This window comes from Papio anubis, chromosome X (genome assembly GCF_008728515.1).
Source record: "Papio anubis isolate 15944 chromosome X, Panubis1.0, whole genome shotgun sequence".
Lineage (NCBI taxonomy): Eukaryota > Metazoa > Chordata > Mammalia > Primates > Cercopithecidae > Papio > Papio anubis.
In genome coordinates, this window is record NC_044996.1 from 104,587,699 (window position 1) to 104,608,579 (window position 20,881).

Sequence of the window (20,881 nt, forward strand, 5' to 3'; positions counted from 1 at the left end):
TGTCCATCAGTGACAGATTGGATTAAGAAAATGTGGCACATATACACCATGGAATACTATGCAGCCATAAAAAAGGATGAGTTTGCGTCCTTTGTAGGGACATGGATGCAGCTGGAAACCATCATTCTTAGCAAACTATCACAAGAACAGAAAACCAAACACCGCATGTTCTCACTCATAGGTGGGAACTGAACAATGAGATCACTTGGACTCGGGAAGGGGAACATCACACACCGGGGCCTATCATGGGGAGGGGGGAGGGGGGAGGGATTGCATTGGGAGTTATACCTGATGTAAATGACGAGTTGATGGGTGCAGCAGACCAACATGGCACAAGTATACATATGTAACAAACCTGCATGTTATGCACATGTACCCTACAACTTAAAGTATAATAATAATAAATAAATTAAAAAAAAAAAAAAAAAAAAAGAGTTTAGAATCACATTTTGTATAACCTGGAATGGACTGGAATGGAAGAGACTCTTTATCCTCTTAGTATATAGATGAGGGAAAGGAGGCTGATAAGAGAGTATTTTGCCCAATTTCATATACATACTTCTTTTGTTTTTTCCTCCATTTTCGTGTATCATAAGAATAACTTCATAAAATTGACAATTTAATGAAAAAAATTATTCTGTAACCCCAATGCCCCAACATATTTTCATGTGTCTTCCAGTCTTTGTCAAGTTATCTATTTATCTATATCTATATACTTATATATAAATACCATCAAGCCTGGTTAATTTCTTATGTTTTTGTAGGGACAGGGTCTCGCCATGTTGAACAGCCTGGTCTCGAATTCCTGGCCTCAAGTGATCCTCCCACCTCGGCCTCCCAAAGTACTAGGATTACAGTCATGAGCCACTGCGCCCAGCCACTCACTGATTGTTTTGATCTTAGCAGAAAATAATTCAAAGCAAAACCTCTCAGGGACATCACCATTTGAGAAGGAGACCCTTTTAAGACAGAAAAGTGCTCCTGAACTGGAGAGAGGAAATCTGCTCTTAGAAGGCCCCCTACTAAAAGACAGACTTTGCCATAGTGCTGGTGTTGCAAAGCCAGTAAGACAGTCCCCATCCCCAAAGAGCTCAAGTTCCTGGTTTCATTTCATGCACCTTTAGTAACCTCCAGCTAAATGCAGGCTGCCCCACCTCTGCCTAGAATAATAAGGGGTTATTGGACTCTCCATCAATAGGTCCTGTCAGACAAGCCATCTGTATCATTCCAGGTCCTAGCAGGAAACAGATGGCGCTCTCAGATTGGGTAAATTGAGAAGAGTTTAATAAAGAGACTATTTACAAAGGAATATCAGGGTATGGGGAAACCACAGGCCAGAAGGAGCAGAAGGAGGAAGCAATCACTGGAAACTGGAGAGAGAAAATCCTGTGAAGATGGCCTCTTGACAGGAGCTGTGGTTTTTGGTCCAGGACACAGCCAGCCAGCTCTCAAGGAGGTATTTGGGGAAAATAAATACTCTGACCACTCTCCTCTCGGTTTCCCACCTCCTGCTGGTGGCCAAAGTCAACTGGAGGGCAGAGGGCACAGGAACCATTTGATGGAGTTCACCCAGGCCTGCCTCTAGGAGCACAGAGTGGGTAGAGAAGGGTGGGGTGGGTCTGGAGGGGTCAAAGGAAGCCATGTGGTCCACCATGTGAGTTTGCAAATACTCTGCTGCAGTTCTTTGTCCAGGTTGGTTGCTATCAGCACTTCTGGTGGGGTTGAAGGTGGAGGTTGGGGGTTGGGGTGGCCTCTTTCTGAGTATTTCTAGCAGGAGGTAGGGTCCTGATCCTGGTCCTCTTCTGCCTGGGTTGTGGGCTCTCTGTTCATCTCCAGTGCCCACAAAAGGCAGTGTCGTTCACAAAAGAGGATGCCTGCTCTGAGCCCCAGTCTCTAGGCAGGGGGCTACTTCCCATACCTGTTCTGCCAGCCTTCTTTCTTTTTCTTTTTCTTTTCTTTTCTTCTTTTATCGTCTTTTCTCTTTTTTTTTGGTGGAGTCTCATTCTGTCGTCCAGGCTGGAATACAGTGGCACAATTTCTGCTCACTGCACCCTCTGCCTCCCGGGTTCAAGCGATTCTCCTGCCTCAGCCTCCCGAGTAGCTGGGAGTACAGGTGCGTGCCACCACGCCTGGCTAATTTTTGTATTTTTAGTAGAGATGGAGTTTTACCATGTCGGCCAGGCTGGTCTCAAATTCCTGGCCTCAAGTGACCTGCCCACCTTGGCCTCCCAAAATGTTGGGATTACAGGTGTGAGCCACCGTGCCTGGCCATGCCAGCCCTGTTTCTTCTCCCCTGCCATGCCTTGAATGACTAGTTGCCTCTACAAGTGGGCTGCTACACACCCTCAGCATTGCCGGTCCACTGGATCATCCACAGCCTCACCTGGTTCCCTCAGGTTCCCCATGGCTACCAGAAGTGAGGACACACAAGCCCTGTGTCTATGAGGACTTCACCTAGGCCATTGGCCTATCTGGGGTCCCTGTGTGCACTCCACCTCCATGCTCCAGCTGGCCTTTGCTCCCTCTCCCACTGGCCAGCTCAGTTTCTCTTTATTCCTAGCCTGCAGTGTAGGATCTGCTGCAGTAGAAGGCCTTTCCTTTAAAGATAAAAGTTAACCAATGTGCAATTTAATAAACTAGGATGTGAATTTTTAATCAGAAACCTAAAGACACTGGGTTCTTGTAGCTGCTTTACTGGAATTATCTCTCCATGTAAGACATGAGGGAGGTTAAAGGAAGATTGGGAGGCTGGGCGCGGTGGCTCATACCTGTAATCCCTGCACCTTGGGAGGCTGAAGCAGGATGATCACTTGCAGCAAGGAGTTCAAGACAAGCCTGGGCAATATAGTGAGACCCTGTCTCTACAAAAAAAAAAAACCAAATAAATACAAATAAAGGAAGGCTGGGGGGCTGGAGTGGATGAGAGACTTTCTTTTTACTCTGTATCCAGTTTTACTGCCTAAAGGTTGCTTTTACAACCAAGTTTATATTGTGCTTTAAATTTCTTTCTTTTTTTTTTTTTTTTTTTTTTGAGACGGGGTTTCGCTCTTGTCGCCCAGGCTGGAGTGCAATGGTGCGATCTCAGCTCACTGCAATCTCCACCTCCCAGGTTCAAGTGATTTTCCTGCCCCAGACTCCCAAGTAGCTGGGATTACAGGTGTGTGCCACCACGCCCGGCTAATTCTTTTGTATTTTTAGTTGAGACGGGGTTTCATCATGTTGGCTAGGCTGGTTTCAAACTCCTGACTTCAGGTGATCCACCTGCCTTGGCTTTCCAAAGTACTGGGATTACAGGCATGAGCCCCCACACCCAGCCTACTTTAAAATTTTTATAACTCTATTTTTAAAAAGAATTGGAACTAATTGTAATCAGTAACTCTGAGTAGTATGGATAGTAGAAGCACAGTACACATTGCAGGCACAAATCACAAAAATGATGAGAAAGGCAAGGCCACCGAAGATGGATTTGAAATTTCTGCTCAAGGAGCCCTTGCTTCAGTGAGAGTAGAACCATGTACGTTTTCCTAGTTATGTGAGGAGTTTGTGTGGAAACCTGAGTTAACTACTATGGCGTGTTTGATTTATTTCCATGATGATCTGGCATCCTGCAGAGGTAGGTGCTCTGGGATGCTGTCCAGTTGGCTTGCCCCTACCGGGCTCTCACTGTGTCCTTACCACTTGCTGGGAGATCCCACGGCTGCATTGGAGCTTCCATGTGTTTCATTTACTAATTGATGTTGAGGACTGGCAGGTAGAGGAGTTGGTATTTATACTTTGGGGTCATTTAGATATTTGTTGAGAATGAGGGCCAGGCATGGTGGCTCACGCCTGTAATCCCAGCACTTTGGAAGGCTGAGGTGGGCAGATCGCTTGAGGTCAGGAGTTTGAAACCAGCCTGGCCAACATGGTGGAAACCCCGTCTCTACTAAAAATACAAAAACTAGCTGGGTGTGGTGGCATGCACCTGTAGTCCCAGTTACTTGGGAGGCTGAGGCAGGAGAATTGCTTGAAGCTGGGAGGCAAAGGTTGCAGTGAGTGGAGATTGTGCCACTGTACTCTAGCCCGGGGGACAGAGCGAGACTCTGTCTAAAAAAAAAAAAAAAGAGAGAAAGAGGCCATTCGTAACCAAAACTCTGAAGCAGGCCTTCAACCTTTCTTGACTACCCCACCTACCTGGGAGGTCCATCCTGGGGACAGTGGGGTACAATTATGACCAGCCATAGGCCTATGCTGAGGGCTTCTGGAGAAACTCACCTCTTCCTCCTTCTCCTCTTCATCCCCTCGCTGAAGCTCTGGGTACTGGCCTCCCAAGGTGAACATAAGAAAGAGACTCTCAAGTATTGGTTGAAACTTGAACCCAGCTGGCTTCTTGAGCTGAGGGAGATATTAACATGTGTAAGAGATTTAACTGTTAACTAGGGATCTCTGTAGATTTGTGTGAGGAACAATAACTCAACTCTATAATAATCTCCAGTAAAGCTTTGAAAAACAAGACCAGTAATAACTTACTAGTATCTTGCCCTAATGGATATTAAAACTCTCTATAAAGCTAGTGTAATCAAAAAAGTAGGACATTGGAGAATAGATCAGTGAAATAGAATAGAGAAGAAAGAAATTGATTTTATCAGAACTTAATACAGTGTGTAATAAAGGTGGCATTTCAATTCAGTAATGGCTTATTTAATAAATGATGCTAGAATAATTACCTAGCATATGAAAAATACAAAAATAAACTCTTATTTAATTCATCTTTAATTACAGAAGATACAAAGGTAAAGTAAAAAAAATTAGGAGAATATTTATGTAATATTTAGTTAGGGAGACCTTCTTAAATAAAACAAGAAACTCAGAAAACATAAAAGAAAAAAAACAGATTGACAATACAGACAATTAAAATTTTTCAGTTGCACAAAACACCATGAAAAGTCAAAGGACAACTAAGAAGCTGTGAGAAAATAGTTGCAATTAATGACAGATAAAGGATTAATATCTACAATATTATAGTTAATATCAATATTCATAATATTAAGTTGAACTGTATACAATTGCTGATAGTCAACTGTTTTTGACCAAAAGAAATGGCAATTTTGATGCCAACCCAACACACAGTGCTTCTATATATTGATAAGAAAAAGACAACCCAATAGAAAAAAGGTGAAGACTATAAATTATAAACAGGTGATTCTTAGAACAGAAAATGCAGATAGCTGATATATAAAACATGTGATTATAAATATGTGAATATTTATATGTTAAAATAATAACAGAAGGATGACTACTACAAAAAAAAAAAACAGAAAACAACACAACAGATGGCTACTATAAAAAAAAAAACAGAAGATAACAAGTGTTGGCAAGAATATGTAGAAATCCCTTGTGCACTGTTGGTGGGAATGTAAAATGGCGCAGCTGCTATGGAAAACAGTATGGAGGTTCCTCAAAAAATAAAAAATAGAATTACATATGATCCAGCAATTCTACCTCTGGGTATATACTCAAAACGATTGAAAGCAGAGTTTCAAAAATATATTTGTACACCCGTGTTTATAGCAGCGTTAGTCATGATAGCCAAAAGGTGGAAGCAACCCAAATGTCCACTGACAAATTAATGAGTAAAAAAAATATGATATAGACACACAATGGAATATTATTTAGCCTTAAAAAGAAAGTAAAGTCTGACTCATGCTATGACATGGATGAACATTGAAGACATGCTACATGAAAGAAGCTAGTCACAAAAAGATAAATATTGTATGGTTCCATCTATATGGGGTACCCAGAGTAGTCAAATTAGTAGAGACAGAAAGTAGAATGGTGGTTGCCAAGGGCCAAGGGGGGTGGGGAATGGAGAGTTATTATTTAATGGGTGGAGAGTTTCAACTTTGCAAGATTAAAAAGGGTTCTGGAGATTGGTTGCATAACACTGTAAATGTATTTAACACTGCTGAACTGTACACTTAAAAATGGTTAAGATGGTTAATTTTGTGTTATGACAATTAAAAAATTTTTTAAAGCACACACACAAATAATAAGATAACATTTTTCATCCATAAGGCAAAATTTAGAACTAATTTTGACAGTGATGTGGGGAAGTTTGTACTTTCTTTAATTTCTGTTGGAGAATTGCTATAGCATTTTAAGAAAGTAATTTGGTAGGATCTATTAAAATGAAAGATGCACATGTTCTTTGACACAGTAATCCCACTTTTGGGACTGTAACCTGTAGAAATACTTGTACCAATACATAAACATATATGTGTAAAGATGTTTTTTGCATTGGTCGTAACTGGAAATAATCTCCCCACCAAAAACGGGCAAATGGTTGGATATTATACAACTATTTATTTATTTATTTTTAAATTTTATTTTATTTTAAGTTCCAGGATACATGTGTAGGACGTTCAGGTTTGTTACATAGGTAAACATGTGCCATGGTGGTTTGCTGCACCTATCAGCCCATTACCTAGGTATTAAGTCCCACACGCATTAGCTGTTTATCCTGATGCTCTCCCTCCTCCTGCCCCCAAGACAGGCCCCAGTGTGTGTTGTTGCCCTCCCTGTGTCCATGTGTTCTCATTGTTCAGCTCCCACTTATAAGTGAGAACATGTGCTGTTTGGTTTTCTGTTCCTGTATTAGTTTGCTGAGAGTAATAGCTTCCAGCTCCATCCATGTCCCTGCAAAGGACATGATCTCATTCCTTTTTATTACCCAACTATTTAAAAGAAAGAGTAATAGCTATAAGGATTGACCTGGAGAGATAAGTATGAGATATCATTTTATCAATAATATGACATATTATTGTAAGATAATAGGCAAGTTCCACAGAAAAGCATATAGTATGATTCTGCTTGTGTGAAAAGCAAATTTAAAAATCCCTATAATCTGTTTATATATTGTGATGGTTAATTTTGTGTATCAACTTGGCCAGGTTATGGTGCCAAGTCGTTTGCTCAAACACTAGTCTAGATGTTATTGTAAAGATATGTTTTTAGATGTGACTAACATTTAAATCACTAGAGTTTGAATAAAGCAGGCTACCTCTATAATTGTAGGTGGGCCTCATCTAATCAGTTGAAAGCCTTAAAAACAATGACTGAGGTTCACCGAAGGAGGAGGAATTCTCAAGGCTGCAACATTAACTCTCAACTGAATTCAGATTTCAGACTTGCCAACCCCCACAATCTCATGAGCCAATCCATTAGAATAAACCACCTCTGGTGAGAAACTCGAAGGTTTCCCAGTAAGATTAGGAAAAAGGCAAGAATGTCCCCTCTTACCACTCCTTTTCAACGTTGTAATGGCAGTCATAGCTAATGCAATAAGACAAGAAAAAAAAAAAGTAAAAGATATACAGATTGAGAAGGAAGAAATAAAGCTGTCTGTTCACAGATGGCATGGTCATCTATGTAGAAAATTCAAGAGAGTTGACAAACACTCTTGGAATTAAGAAGTCATCATAGAGAAGTTGGTGCCAGTGACCAGAGGCAGTGGCAGCGAGTGGGTCCTTGTGGGCTAGAAGAACCCTGCAAAAATGTCTCTCTATCCATCTCTTGAAGACTTGAAGGTAGACAAAGTAATTGGGGCTCAAAATACTTTTTCTGCAAACTCTGCCAATCCAGCAATTTTGTCAGAAGCTTCTGCTTCCATCTCACGAGATGGAAATCTCTATCCCAAACTATATCCGGAGCTCTCTTAATACATGGGCCTGAGTTTAAATGAAGAAGAAATATGTGTAAATGTGGCCATGGTTTCTGGTGCACCAATTCAGGGGCAAGAAGTTCCAGTATGAACTATATGGTGGCTCCTGTAACTGGTAATGACGTTGGAATTCATAGAGCAGAAATTAAGCAAAGGATTTGTGAAGTCATTTTGTGTAAGGATCAAAATGGAAAAATTGGACTCAGGCTTAAATCAATAGATAATAGTATATTTGTTCAGCTAGTCCAGACTAATTTTCCAGCCTCATTGGTTGGTCTGAGATTTGGGGACCAAGTGCTCCAGATTAATAGTGAAAACTGTGCAGGGTGAAGCTCTGATAAAGCACACAAGGTGTTCAAACAGGCTTTTGGAGAGAAGAGAAGATTACCATGACCATTCGTGACAGGCCCTTTGAATGGACGATTACCATGCATAAGGATAGCACTGGACATGTTGGTTTTATCTTTAAAAATTGAAAAATAACATCCATAGTGAAAGATAGCTCCGCAGCCAGAAATGGTCTTCTCACAGAACATAAAATCTGTGAAATCAATGGACAGAATGTCATTGGATTGAAGGACTCTCAAATTGCAGACATATTGTCAACATCTGGGACTGTAGTTACTATTACAATCATACTTGCTTTTATCTTTGAACATATTATTAAGCGGATGGCACCAAGCATTGTGAAAAGCCTAATGGACCACACCATTTCTGAGGTTTAAAATTCACGGCACCATGGAAATGTAGCTGAGCATCTCCAGTTTCCTTCTTTGGCAACTTCGGTATTATGCACATGTAGCTTTCCCAGAGCCAGCGAGCATATGCTGCATGAGGACCTTTCTATCTTTTTTTTTTCTTTCTTTTTTGAGATGGTGTCTCGCTCTGTCGCCCAGGCCGGAGTGCCAGTGGCACGATCTCAGCTCACTGCAACCTCTGCCTCCCGGGTTCAAGTGATTCTCCTGCCTCAGCCTCCTGAGTAGCTGGGATTACAGGCCTGCACCACCATGCCCGGCTAATTACTGTATTTTCAGTAGGAACGTGATTTCACCATGTTGGTCAGGCTGGTCTCGAACTCCTGACCTCGTGATCCACCCACCTCGGCCTTCCAAAGTGTTGGGATTACAGGCGTGAGCCACCTTGCCTGGCCTTCTATCTTACATTATGATTGGGAATCTTACTATTTCATCTGATACCTTGTTCAGATTACAAAATAGTTGTAGCCTTATCCTGGTTTTACAGAGGTGAAAGTTTCAAGAGATTTACTGACTTTCCTAGAATAGTTTCTCTGCCGGAAATCTGATGCTTTTTTAAGCCATTGTGATTAGGATGACTGATACAGGTATAGCTTTGTGTGAATACCAGTCACCTTTCTCCTAGGTAATGAGTAGTGCTGTTCATATTACTTTAGTTCTATAGGATATTTGCATTTTTAACATGCTACCATAGTACCTTTAGAATGATTGCCTTTGATTTTTTAAAAAACTCTGTTTGTGTGTGTGTGTGTAACATGCCAATTAAGAACACCGGTTTCATTCCATGTAAGCATCAAACAGTGTATTTAGGTTGCAAGAAATTGTGATGATTGTTCTTAAATTTTAACTACCTTCACTTAAAAGGCAACAGCTTGAACTGTTGCCTTAACTATGTTAAGCATCTAGACTAAAAGCCAAAAGATAATTATTGTTGCCTTTTTAAAATCAAAAATGTAGTTCTCTATTAACCTGAAATGTACACTAGCCATTAAATGTATTAACCTGAAGTGTGCACAGAACAGTTTAATGGTACTTACTGAGCTATAGCATAGCTGCTTAGTTGTTTTTGAGATTTTTTAGTCAATGCATAATGGAAACTTCTTTCTACTAAAAGTTGCCAGTACCACTTTGTGAGAAACAAATCGCTATATATTTAATGTAAAAATTATTACACTAAATAGGATAAACTTTTGACTCCCCTTTTGTTCATCTGTGGATTAAGTGGTATAAGGCTTAATTTTGGCATTTGACTCTTAAGATTATGTAACCTAGCTACTTCAAGATGGTCTTAGAATATTTTTCTGGTAATTTGTTCCATTTCCTGACTCCTCCTTGCAAACAAAATGATAGTGACACTTTATTCTGACTTTTTTCTTCTTTTTGGTTTATGTCTATTCTAATTAAATATATATACATAAAGTTTAAAAAGTCATCATATCAAGGTTGCAGGATATAAAGTTAATACACAAAAGTCAATTGCTTTCCTAATATATCAAAAATGAACAAGTGGAATTTGAAACTTAAAATATACATTTACATTAGCACCCCCAAAAACGAAATACTTCAATATAGACTTGACAAAATATGTACAAGATACACACGAGGAAAGCCGTAAAACGCTGACAAAGGTATGAGTATCAAGGAAAAACTAAATAAATGAGGAGCTGTTCCATGTTCATGGATAGTAAGGCTTAATATTGTCAAGATGGCAGTTCTTCCCAACTTGATCTATAGATTTAATGCAATCACAATCAAAATCCCAGCAATTTATTTTGTAGAGACTGACAAACTAATTCTAAAGTTTATACAGAGAAACAAAAGACCGAGAATAGCCAACACACTGTTGAAGGAGAAAAACAAAGTTGAAATACTGACACTACCCAACTTAAAGACTTACTATAAAGCTACAGTAAGCATGTGGTATGGATGAAAAAATAGGCAAATAGATCAATGGAACAGAAGAGAGAATCCAGAAATAGACCCACATAAATAAAACTGATCTTTGAGGGAGCGAAAGCACTACAGTGGAGAAAAGATAAACATTTCAACAAATGGTGTTGAAACAACTAGATATCCACATGCAAAAAAATGACTCTAGACACAGACCTTACACTCTTCACAAAAATTAACTCAAACTGGATCACAAACTTAACTGTAAAATACAAAACTATAAAACTCCTAGTAGATAACTTTGGAGAAAATCTAAATAACCTTCGATTTGGTGATGACTTTTTAGGTACAACACCAAAGGCATGACCCATGAAATAAATTCATGGACTTCATTAAAATTAAAATTTTCTGCTCTGCAAAAGACACTATCAAAACAATAAAAAGACAAACCACAGACTGGGAGAAAATATTTGCAAAAGGCATATCTGATAATGGGCTGTTATCCAGAAATACAAGGTAAAACTCAACAATAAGAAAAGAACCAGATCAAAAAATAAGTCAAAGACTTTAACAGACACCTCACCAAAGATAGGTGGCAAATAAGCATATGAATGGTTTCATTTCCTGTGGGGAGCCAAAAAAATTAAGAAAAGAAAAAAAATTTTTTGAAAGATGCTTGCATTGTATGTCATCAGGGAAATGCAAATTAAAACAAGATACCAGTACATATGTATTAGAATCACCAAAATCCAGATTAAATATTTAAATCTAAGACCTCAAATTATAAAAATCCTAGATGAAAACCTTGGAAATGTTATTCTGGATATCAGCCTTGGCAAAGAATTTACGACTAAGTCCTCCAATTGCAACAAAAACAAAAATTGACAAGTGGGACCTAATTAAACTAAAGAGGCTTGGAAAGCAAGAGAAACTATCAGCAGAGTAAACAGACAAGTTACAGAATGGGAGAAAATATTTGCAAACTATGCATCCAACAAAGGCCAAATATCCAGAGTTTATAAGGATCTTAAACAACTCAACAAGCAAAAACCAAATAACCCTGTTAAAAATTGGGCAAAGGACATTAACAGACACTTCTCAAAAGACAACGTGCATGTGACCAAGAAACATAAAAAAAATGCTCAACATCACTAATCATCAGAGAAATGCAAACCAAAACCAAAATGAGATACCATCTCACACTAGTCAGGATGATGATTATTAAAAAGACAAAAAAATAACAGATGTTGGCAAAGCTGCAGAGAAAAGGGAATGCTTATAGACTGTTGATGGGAATGTGAATTAGTTCAGCCACTGTGGAAAGCAGTTTGGAGAATTCTCAATGAGCTAAAAACAGAACTACTGTTCAACCCAGAAATCCCATTACTTGATATAAACCCAAAGGAAAAGAAATTGTTCTACAAAAAAGACACATGTACTTGAATGTTCATCACAGCACTATTCACAGAATCAACCTAGGTGCCCATCAACAGTGGATTTGATAGAGAAAATGTAGTACATATACACCATGGATTACTATGCAGCCATAAAGAAAAACAAGATCATGTCCTTTGCAGCAACATGATTGGAGCTGGAGGCCATTGTCCTAAGCAAACTAACACAGGAACAGAAAACCAAATACTGCACATTCTCACTTATAATTGGAAGGTAAACATTGAGTTCACATGAACACAAAGAGGGGACCAACAGAACTGAGGACTACTAGAGGGAGGAGGGGAGAAGGGAGCAAGGGCTGAAAAATACCTATTGGATACTATACTCATTACCTGGGTGATAGGATCATTTGTACCCCAAACCTCAATGTCACACAGTATATTCATGTAACAAACCTGCACATGTATCCCCTGGATCTAAAATAAAAGTTGAAATTATAAAAAAAAAAGGAAAAGAAATTGTCACAGCCCCCCAACCTTCAGCAACCACCACCCTGATCAGTCAGCAGCCATCAACATAGAAACAAGACCCACCATCGGCGAAAGGATTGCAACTCACTAAAGGCTCAGATGATTGTTAGTATTTTCTTTTCTTTAAAGAGACAGAGTCTCGCCATATTGCCCAGGCTGGTCTTGAACTCCTAGCCTCAAGCCATCTTCCTGACTCGGCCTCCCAAATGCTGGATTACAAGCGCGAGCCACAGCTCCCAGCCATTGTTAGAATTTTTTAATAGTAAAATATTTTTTAAATTAAGGTATGTACTTTTTTTAGACATAATGCTATTGCACACTTAATAGACTACAGTATAGCATAAACATAACTTTCATATACACTGGGAAACTGAAAAATCTGTGTGACTCTTTTTATTGTGATATTTACTTTATTGCAGTGGTCTGGAACCACACTCGTAGTATTTCTGAGGTAGGTCGGTAAATAAGTTACTTTTGAACAAAAATAATGACAAACTTAGTAATTTTCCATAGACTCTTATCGCTGAAAGTAATCTTAGTTATGTGGTCCAAAGTTCCTGCTTTTACAGATTTGAGTCACAGAGTTGCTACCACTCTCCTGGGGCCATGTAACCAGATAGCTTGAGGCTGACATGTTACCATGGTTGCAGCCTCTAGCAATATTTCCACATACCATGGATGAATTCATCGGATTCTAGAGTATAACTTCTGCATGAAATAGTATGCAGATAAGAAAGGGGCCTCCGGAAGACACCTGGATCATTCTTCATTTAGATCTACATGGTTAAATTCGTTAAGCTACATAAGATGCTATCTAAGCTTATTCTATCATTTTCCTTAGGAGTAACATCGTTGATAGTAGGCATTGAAAAACAATGTTTTGAGCCAGGCGCAGTGGCTCACGCCTGTAATCCCAGCACTATGGGAGGTCAAGGCGGGCAGATCACCTGAGGTCTGGAGTTTGAGGCCAGCCTGGCCAACACGGTGAAGCCCTGTCTCTACTAAAAATACAAAAAGTAGCCTGGTGTGGTGGCACACGCCTGTAGTCCCAGCTACTTGGGAGGCTGAGGTAGGAGAATCACGTGATCATGTGAACCCGGGAGGTGGAGGTTGCAGTGAGCCAAGATCGTGCCACTGCACTCTCCAGCCTAGGCAACAGAGTGAGACTCTGTCTCAAAAAAAAAAAAAAAAAAAAAGAAAGAAAGAAAAGAAAGAAAAAAGAAAAGCAATGTTTTGTTGCATTGCTTTTCTTCCTAAATGCCTGGATAAAGTATCTGCCAGTCTGGAAAAAGCTGGCCAAAAATATGACCTTCGTAATGCAGGGTCCTTTAATTAGATTTTATTTATTTATTTATTTGAGAAGGAGCCTCACTCTGTCACCCAGACTGGAGTATAGTGGTGCGATCACAGCTCATTGCAGCCTCAACCTTCCCAGGCTCAGGTGATCCTCCCACCTCAACCTCCTGAGTAGCTGGGGCCACAGGTGTGCACCACCATGCCCAGCTAATTTTGGTATTTTTAGTAGAGATGAAGTTTCACCATGTTGCCCAGGCTGGTCTCAAACTCCTGGGCTCGAAATCTGCCCGCCTGGTCCTCCCAAAGTGTTCGGATTATAGGTGTGAGCCACCGCACCCAGCCTTAATTAGATTTTTAAAGGACTGAAAACTAGGGTGTCTGGTGAATACTCTGAGAGGGCAGCTTTTTCTTCCTGTTCCCTCACCCCTTGTCACCCTCAAAAGAAGGGGAATTGAAGCTTAATGCCGCTTTCCTACCTGCTCAGCACGATTACATTTTCCTTTCCGTTCAGTGGCATCACAACAATGTGTATTAGTTGAGGATGATCATTCTTTTTTTTTGTGATGATGTTATTTCTCATGTTTGTTAGTTCTGTTCTGCTGAACATTTAAAAACATGTATTGATTTTTATGCTTTTTCAAAAGAGGGAATTGCTATCACTACATTTTAAATGTCTTATGTACAGCTTCATCTTGGTGTCTGCCATTGTGCCCCAAACAAAGCTGATTCCAAGAACCCTGAGTAATTAATACACATGCATTTGTATATTTTTGTATGAACATAAAGAATGATGTAGAAGGATAATTAACCAAACCTAACGCTGGTGATCCCAGGGCATGGGATTAGATTGGGGAGGTAAAGCTTTTTCTTTTTTCTTTCTTTCTTTTTTTTTTTTTTTTTTTTGAGACCGAGTCTCATTCTGTCATCCAGGCTGGAGTGCAATGACACAATATCGACTCACTGCAAGCTCTGCCTCATGGGCTCAAGCAAGTCTCCTGCCTCAGCTTCCGGAGTAGCTGGGATTACAGGCACGCACCACCGCGCCCAGCTAATTTTTACATTTTTAGTATAGACGGGGTTTCACTATGTTGCCCAGGCTGGTATTGAACTCCTGACCTCAGGTAATCCACCCGCCTTGACCTCCCAAAGTGCTGGAATTACAGGCATGAGCCACCGCACTTGTCCAGGTTTTTCTAAACCTTCTATTCTTTGTTTGACTGGTGTGATGGTTAATATAAGTGTCCACTTAATTGGATTGAAGGATATTGATCCTGGGTGTGTCTGTGAGGGCATTGCCAAAGGAGATTAATGTTGAGTCAGTGGGCTGGGAAAGGCAAACCTACCCTTAATCTGGGTGGGCACAATCTAATCAGTTGCCAGTGTGGCTAGAAGATAAGCAGGCAGAAAAATGTGAAAAGAGAGACTGGCCTAGCCTCCCAGCCTACATCTTTCTCCCGTGCTGGGTGCTTCCTGCCCTCGAAGATCAGACTCCAAGTTCTTCAGTTTTGGAATTCAGACTGGCTCTCCTTGCTCCTCAGCCTGCAGACGGCCTATTGTGGGACCTTTTGATCGTGTGAGTTAATACTTAATAAACTCCCCATTACATATATACCTATTCCATTTGTTCTGTGCCTCTAGAGAACCATGACTAATACAACTGGTTACAAGGTGCATGAAGTACTTCCGCAAGTAAATAAAAGCAAAAGAGCAAGAAAAATTCTCATAGGCCATGTTAATTATGTTGCATCACAGAAGGCAACGTTGAATTGGGTCACAGGTCCTAAATTCTCATTTATTAACAAACATTAAGTACCGACTGTGCGTCAAGGACTGAACAAGACTGGAAACAAAAAGGTCAACAAAACAGAATCTCTATCCTTGGACAGCTCAGAAATTCACAACAACCGGTACAATCGAAATGTCAGCATGTGTGGACTATTTTACTGTGTACTAAATGAATTCAATCTTCTTTGCTCTAACTATCTTCGAAACTGTCATCCAGCATCTTGGGTGGTCCTTACAGACCAGCTGAGAATTGTGCCAATACAAATACAGGAGTAGAACAATAATAGTAAGGCCGGGCGCGGTGGCTCAAGCCTGTAATCCCAGCACTTTGGGAGGCCGAGACGGGTGGATCACAAGGTCAGGAGATCGAGACCATCCTGGCTAACACGGTGAAACCCCGTCTCTACTAAAAAATACAAAAAAAAAAAACTAGCCGGGCGAGGTGGCGGGCGCCTGTAATCCCAGCTACTACTCGGAGGCTGAGGCAGGAGAATGGTGTAAACCTGGGAGGCGGAGCTTGCAGTGAGCTGAGATCTGGCCACTGCACTCCAGCCTGGGCGACAGAAAGAGACTCCGTCTAAAAAAAAAAAAAAAAAAAAAAAAAGAACAATAATAGTAAAAAGTCATGCTTTGACGGAAGTTCATTGAGTTTCTCCTAGTTAATCAAACCAGATGGAGGGACCAAGGTTGGGGGTCAGACGCATTATCTATTTGAGGATCTCTTTTTAATTCATTTCCTAATGTGAACACTGGAGAGGGAGATTAGGAAGCATACAAAACAAACCATTAAGTAAATCACAAATGTGGAACTAAAATTCAGCCCTGGGATGACCAGCTGGGATGGATTTTTTTGGTGCATTTTAGGTCTGGGTTAATAAGGTCAGCCCTCAAGAGGCTGTGATTTCCTGCTGCATAGTTATATTTTAGAACCATCCGGGGCCTTTTAAAAATAAAATCCCCAGGTCCCTTCCCTAGAGATGCTGATTCAGTAGGTCAAGGGTCAGGGCTAGAAATTTTCATATTTGAAAAACTTCACAGGTGATTCTGATACACACCTCAGGTTAAAGACCAGAGGGAGCCTTGGGGGGAAGGTCAGCCTGGGTTTAGATTTTTATCTTGTGTCGATCCCATTGTATAACAGGCAGCTTTTCCCATACGTAGCAGGAAATGAATGGTGTCCCTGGAGGGCAGGGAAAGGTGGGTATCATTTGGAAAAGCTGTGGTGAAGGGCCCAGGAGAAGAACTACTGAGCGGGCACTACTCCAGAGCTCAGAGATCTTGCCGGGTTTGAGTTCTGGTTCATCACTGGCCTGCCCAGTTGCCTCTCCAGGGGAATCCTCTATCACCGTCACCCAGGGCCACTCCATTTGACCTACAGTCTGCATGCCAGTAGACAATTGCCTGGCAGATGGCTACCTTTCCCCATCTGTACCTGAAGCTCACTCACTGAAAGTCTGGCAGGGGTAATGTCAGTTAGACCAGGAAACCTTGCTGTGTCCTCCTTCGCCCAGCCCACTCTGTGTGGACACCTCCCCACAAAGACCCAGAACGCTAACAAGCCAAGGGGCAACCTGGCTATCCATGGGGTGATGTTAGCGAGCCCCCAAAGCTGTATTTCTACATTTGGTGGTGAACGAGATAAAGTCAACACCCCCAAGGTGGGACATCAATCCTGTGAGATAGATGGGGCAAGTATTAATATTCTTAATTTAGAGATCAGGAAACAGACACATAGAGTGATAGCGTTGCCCAGGTCACACAGCTAGTCAGTGATGAAACCAGGTCACCAACTCAAGACGCCCCTCGACTCCTGTGCTTTTTGTATTTCCCTACCCTGAGTCCAAACAGCCAGATTTCCTGTGAGCATGTTACCATACAAACTGTCAGACTTTCCGTAAGTGTGTTTATTAGTCCCACCCTCCTTCCTTCCTTTCCTCCTTTTTTAGTGTCCATGAGAATTCACCTCTCAAATCTCTGACCACTGGAAGTGCCATTGACCTTGGGCCCCAGCTTCAGCCTCTGAAATCCATCAACACATTGGTGCCGAGTCCCTCCGTGCTTCCTGCAGCCTGCCCCCGGGCAGTGATTAAGTGCAGCAGGGATACTGAGGCAGGCCTGTTCTTGAGAGACATGGAAACTCCTTTGACCAACAACTTTAGCCCAGGGACTCCCCATTGGCCCTGCCAAATCTTTTTGTTGTTGTTGTTGTTTGAGACAGAGTCTTGCTCTGTCGCCCAGGCTGGAGTGCAGTGGCACAATGTCGGCTCACTGCAACCTCCGCCTCCCGGGTTCAAGCACTTCTCCTGCCTCACGCTCCTGAGTAGCTGGGGTTACAGGCATGTACCACCACACCTGGCTAATTTTTGCATTTTTAGTAGAGACGGGGTTTCATCATGTTAGCCAAGCTGGTCTCCAACTCCTGGCCTCAAGTGATCCGCCCACCTCAGCCTCCCAAAGTGCTGGGATTACAGGCGTGAGCCACCGTGCCTGGCCACCAAACCTGAGGCTGAACTGCAGTGTAAGATGCTTCCACACAAACTTCCTTCCTTCCTTTTCTCTCTCCTTCACAAGTCAGACTTGCAACGAAGTCTGATAGATCTTCCAGTCTTTTCCATCTCCCTCCCACATTTTCTCTCACAGGCGTTTTCTTTAATAAATGTCTTGTGGCCGGGCGCGGTGGCTCACGCCTGTAATCCCAGCACTTTGGGAGGCTGAGGCGGGCAGATCACAAGGTCAGGAGATCGAGACCACGGTGAAACCTCGTCTCTACTAAAAATACAAAAAATTAGCCGGGCGCGGTTGTGGGCGCCTGTAGTCCCAGCTACTCGGGAGGCTGAGGCAGGAGAATGGCGGGAACCCGGGAGGCGGAGCTTGCAGTGAGCTGAGATCCGGCCACTGCGCTCCAGCCTGGGCGACAGAGCGAGACTCCGTCTCAAAAATAAATAAATAAATAAATAAATAAATAAATAAATAAATGTCTTGTGTTTTATTTCATCTTCATGTCTGCTTCTCTGAAGACCCAAACTAACACCATCCCTCTCTTTTTTCCTCCCTCCCCAGCTTCCTTCTTTCTGTACCCTGTCAACCATACTGGAGGTGCATGGATTAATACTATTAATATACGGTTCCCATTCTCAAGGTTCTCACAGTCTATTAAAGGACACAGGCCTACAGATAATTCTAACACAGTGAGATGAGCGCAATGACAGAGGTATGCATGGGGCATTGGCAGGGCCCAGAGGAGTGGTATCTAACCCAACTTGGAGCTGAAATGGAGGAAACCACTGAATAAGAATTAATAGGAGTCAGCCTGGTGAAATGAGCTAGGTAGAGGGAGGGGTAAAAAGACATTGCATGTTGTTGTGTTGCTGGGGCTGATGTTTTTAGGCAAGGGGGGCCAGGAGAGGGGGTCAAAGAGGTGGGGAGGGGCTGAGTATTGGAGGGCTTTGAACACTGCCCTGAGGGTTGGACCCTTAACCTGGGGCCAGTGTTTCCTGAAGTGGGTCTAGGCCAGGCTGCAGAAGAATTACCTGGCATCTGATAAAAATATCTACCCAGATAGAGTGTCCTGCAAGAGGGGAGCTCTTTTGGGGATGAAATATGTGCTTTTTTTCCCTCTCTCTTTTTTTTTTAAATCGAAACTTGTCCCTTCAAGCTCTAGAGAGGGCTAGAAAATCCCCTAAGATACTTAAAACAAAACAAAAATTCTTAAGGATTACTTGACTAGTCTCCCTTCCCTTTGTAGTATATAGTACTACTGGGCCCCACTGTTCTGGGAAAAGCTTTTTTGTTTTGATATTTTATTTTTTTGAGACAGGGTCTTGCTGGAGTGCAGCCTGGGCTGGAATGCAGTGGTGTGAATCATAGCTCACTGCAGCCTCCGATTCCTGGGTTCAAGAGATCCTCCCACCTCAGTCTCCTGAGCGGCTGAGACTCCTGGTGCCACCACGCCCGGTTAACTTTTCTTATTTTTTGTAGACACAGGTTCTGGCCATGAAAATAAAAAGAAGGCCAATGTTATTAAAACAATGGAATTAACATTTAATCCTTATTCTGTGCCATGCATTATTCTAAATTATATGCAATAATTAACTTCTTATAGAAATCCTCTGAGGTGGCCAGGTGCGGTGGCTCACGCCTATAATCCCAGCACTTTGGGAGGCCAAGGCAGGTGAATCACGAGGTCAGGAGTTCGAGACCAGCCTGGCCAACTTAGTGAAACCCCATCTCTACTAAAAATACAAAAAATTAGCTGGGCATAGTGGCGGGTGCCTGTAATCCCAGCTACTCAGGAGTCTAAGGCAGGAGAATCACTTGAACCCGGGAGGCGGAGGTTGCAGTGAGCCGAGATTGCGTCACTGCACTCCAGCCCGGGTGACACAGCAAAGACTCCATCTTGAAAAAATAAAAAGAAATCCTCTGAGGTAACCTATAGCAGATGCTCTTGGCGTCCTATCCATACACCCTCAGGCTTTACCACTTCAATGTGCCCCATCTGTTGTATCTGCTTGAGGGCTTGGCCCGGAGCTGGCAGGCTGGAAGTGTCAAGGATTTGACAACCTCAGGAGCAGCCCTCAACCAAAGACTATGGCTTGTTAATGTGTAAATACTCCAGCTCCCTCGCTCCTAATGTGGGATGACTCTGAGGCTCATGTTCTATACCATATCCCATAGTTCGTTAGTGGGATTAGGCCCAGAGTGGTCCACTCTTCTGTCTTGCTGGATAACCCATCCTTTAACTCCTTCTCTTCGTGGACTTACTTCCTAACTCGTCTACTGGTGTTTTCCTTCACCTCCTGATATGGTTTGGCTGTATCCCCACCCAAATCTCACCTTGAATTGTAATAATCCCCACGTGTCAAAGGTGGGGCCTGGTGGAGATAATCGAATCATGGGGGGAGTTTTCCCCATACTGTTCTCGTGGCAGTCAGTAAGTCTCACGAGATCCGATGGTTTTATAAATGGGAGTTCCCCTGTTCGAGCTCTCTTGCCTGCCACAATGTAAGATGTGACTTTGCTCCTCATTCGCCTTCCATCACGATTGTGAGGCCTCCCCAGCCATGTGGAACTGTGGGTCAATTAAACCCCTTTCCTTCATAAATTACCCAGTCTTGGGTATGTCTTTATTAGTAGCGTGAGAACAGACTAATACGCCTCCCAAATAAACTATTTGTACTCACAGTCAGTTTCTGGAGGAATCCATACTAAGATATAAATGAAGTCCACAGAAAATCTGAGAACCATTCGAAGAATAGAAACATCTATATGTAAATAGAAAGAGTCACTGAGTTGTAATGGTTACTAATCACCAGCTCTCCAGGCTTGACAAGAGTGCATATTTGAACTCACGCTAAATCTTTTAACAGAGGCAAAGCACTTCCAGGATCATAAAGACCACTCAGAGATTTCTCACCTTTACCAGGCATCAAAGCCTTTTTCCTCCCTTTTATTCAAGAGAGAAAAAGCCTTCCAAATGTCTACCTAAAAAATATTTGCTTAAAAAAAGCTTAGCTTTGCCTTTCTGAATCATC

The 20,881-nt window shown here is 41.9% G+C and overlaps 2 pseudogenes; one reads left to right on the plus strand and one right to left on the minus strand.

Moving 5' to 3' along the window:
• LOC101022460 overlaps positions 1-4,277 on the minus strand; it is a 14,990-nt pseudogene extending 10,713 nt beyond the window's left edge.
• A 3,246-nt stretch (positions 4,278-7,523) lies between these two features.
• On the plus strand, positions 7,524-8,630 carry LOC101020344 (annotated as a pseudogene).
• The last annotated feature ends 12,251 nt before the right edge of the window (positions 8,631-20,881 follow it).